Source organism: Otolemur garnettii, unplaced genomic scaffold, assembly GCF_000181295.1.
Source record: "Otolemur garnettii isolate 467f Iridium unplaced genomic scaffold, OtoGar3 scaffold00016, whole genome shotgun sequence".
Lineage (NCBI taxonomy): Eukaryota > Metazoa > Chordata > Mammalia > Primates > Galagidae > Otolemur > Otolemur garnettii.
Genome location: NW_003852411.1, coordinates 27803211 through 27806692, shown reverse-complemented (window position 1 = coordinate 27806692; position 3482 = coordinate 27803211).

Here is a 3482-nt window from a genome sequence, read left to right as displayed (position 1 = left end):
TCATTCATTAGTCAGTCATTTTACAAACAGGCACCCACTGTTTGCCAGGCCCTTTAATAAGCACTTTATATACCGTGATAAACAAAACAGACAGTATTCCTTCTTACGTAGACTTTAGAATCTAGCATGGAAAACAAAACATTAAAAAATATTTTTAGGTGGAGCACAGTGGCTTACACCTGTAATCCTAGCATCCTGAGAGGCTGAGGTGGGCAGATCCCTGGAGCTCGGGAGATTGAGACCAGCCTGAGCAGAGCAAGATTCCTTTTCTACTAAAAATAGAAAACTTAGGGGCGCCTGTAGTACCAGCTACTTGGGAGTCTGAGGCAGGTGGATTACTTGAATTTAGAGTTTGAGGTTGCTGTGAGCTTGGCTGAGGTCATGGAACTCTAGCTCAGGAGACAGAGACTCTGCCTGAAAAATATATAAATAAACACGTATTTAGAATAAAGTGCAAGGATAGAGAAAATCAATAACTCACTTGTGTAGGCAGCAAATATGATATTAACAGCAAGGGCTTACAATTTAATTTAGGGTTTGGGGGAAGGTGTACTCAGAAGTAAAATTAACATCCTGAAGGATCAATATGGATTTCTGAATTTAGGGATGAAATGGTAGAGATGTAGGGGCAGGATTCGAAAAGCTAAGGAAGTGAATAAAAGTGTACTAAGACTCAGTGAAAACTACTGCCTACTAGTAAAGAGTTCGGGAATGAGATTGGAGGAGACAAAATTGAAAACCACAAATTTATTTGCAATCCATTTAATCAATTTCTTATTCAAAAATCCCTCACATGAAGCCAAAAACTTGCGAAGAACTAGAATAGGATGATGAATTTATTTATATACCACTTTAATCACTTACTTAATTTGAACCTCACCACAAGACTATCTTTGTGACTTCTCAACTAAAGAACTATACAATAATAAATGTGTATTATTTTAAGCTGCTAATTTGTGATAATTTCTTATGGCATCACTAGAACACTAATGCAATTTTGTATATCAAGTATTTATTTTATTACTTAGTAGTATTTCATTGTATCAATATTTTATTTAATTTATCAAGTCTCCTCTATTTGAGCATCTAAGTTGCTTTCTAGTTATTTGGATGTTATAAATATAGCTATGGTGAAAGTCCTTCACAAGGCTTTTGTTATTATATGCTTCCATTTTTATTGGAAATATACCTCCTCATAGTAGAATTTCTGGGTCACAGATAAGCATGTTTAGTTTTATAAAATACTGTCAGAAATTTTTTCAGTTTTATTTATTTTTTTATATTTTTCAAAGTAATTGAATCATGTATATTCCCACCAACAATGTATGAAGTTCCAGTTACTTGACAAAATTGTCAACATTTGGTATTGTTATTCTTTTTGATTTTAGACATTCAGGTGTGTATGAGTATTTATATAGCCTGGATATAATCTTTGGTCCGGTACATATACGTATACTGTGAATATTTCCTCTAAGTCTGTTGTTGCATGCTCTTTTTCTTAATGGTATCTTTAGATGAGAGAAAGTTTCAATTATGAAGTCTACTTTATCAATTAGGTCACTAATTCTCTAATCACTTGTCTAATAATCCTTTATCTAAACCCAAGTTTCATCTATAAAAGCTATAAGGTTTTGGCATTTATATTTAAATCTATGATCTATTTCAAATTAACTGTTGGGTATGTTGTGATGTTCATTTTTTTCCATATAGATATTCAGTTATTCAAGCATTGCTTGTTGAACGGGACTTTTCCCCATTATTATGGAGTATTATCTAAAAAATAAAATATCATATAACTGCATTTTGGGGTTAACTATTTTACTACATTAACATATTTTTCAAAAGTTATGTAGTATAATTATGACAATTATTTTGTCTTTGTAGAAATGTTGAAATGCAGTAGTAAAGTTAGATTGTGGAAAGAAAGTTTTTCTTTTTTTTTGAAGTTTTTGGCCAGGGCTGGGTTTGAACCTGCCACCTCTGGCATATGGGGCTAGTGCCCTACCCTTTTGTGCTACCGGCACCACCCCAAGAAAGTTGTTTTTTTTTTCTTTCAAAAATTTTCTTACAAATACCTATGCTTGCTTTTAAATTTTGATATATTGCATTGTGTTACCATTCAATTGAAGACTTTTGCAATGCTTTATTTTTATTTCACTGGTTTATGAGTTATTTAGAAGTGTGTTGTCTAATTTCCAAATGCTTAGATATTTTGCAGCTTTCCTTCTTTTTTTGTTACCCAGCTTATTACTATCAGAAAACAATCTCTGTATGATTTTAAAATTGTATTTAAAACATTTCAAGTTATTTTGTTGAATGTATGTTTTCCTTTGAAAAGAATGAAAAGATTGTGCATTCTATGGTTGTAAAGGTTTGAGGTTCAAATATTATCAACAGAGTAACTAATATCGTTACTTGGATCATCATTTCTGTTTAGCCAGAAGAACTTGTTGTAGTGTAGGTTTTAGCTTTATTTTTATCCAAAATACTTTCCTTTTTTCTTCATTCTCCAAAAATATTTTTGCTACATATAGAATTCCAAACTGGTGGCTTTTCTTTCAGGAATATAAAGATGTTATTTCAATATCTCTGATCTCCATAATTTCTGATCAGAAGTTAGCCATTAATTGATTTGCTGTTTCCCTTCATGTAATTTTTACTTTGTTTTTTGATGTTTTCAAGATCTGTTCTTCATCTTGTTTATCAGTGGTTAACTATGATGTATGAAAGTTTGACCTTTCTCAGGTATATCTTATTAGGAGTCATTGTGTATCTTGAATTGGTAAATTGAAGTCTTGAATCAAATTTTGGAAGTATTCAGCTATTTTCTGAAATATTTTTCTTGTCTTCCCATCCTACCTCTTATCTTCTTCTGGGACTCTAGTTACATATGTGTTAGACCAATATTATCTAACAGGTCCTTGATGTTCTACATGTTTATATATAAATATATATTCATTCTCAATGTTCTTCACATTGTGCAATTGTGATCAATTCACATTGATGTTCTACATGTTTATATATGAATATATATTCATTCTCAATGTTCTTCACATTGTGCAATTTCTATTGAGCTAGCCTAACATTAACTAAATTGTTTCCTGTCATCTCAATTAACTTATTTTTTTTAAAATCCAATATTTTATCCCTCAGTTCTAGAATTTCCATTTGTTTCTACTTGATTGTAACTAATCTGCTGATATTTTCTACTTTTTTCATGTATCACAACCTTTTCTCTACTTCATTGAAAATTTTTTTAACTGTAAGAAATTTCTGTCAACTTCAACATTTCTGAATTTTAAAGTTGGTGTCAATTATTTGTCTTTTCTCTTGAAACTAGGTCCCAGTTTCATATATAAGGTAATTTTGGTTATATTCTGAATCTTATGAATATTAAATTATTGAAACTTGGGATTCTGTTATTTTTTTCTCCAGTGAGAGCCATTTTTCTTTCTTTAAACAAGTTCTTAACATGGTTGGAT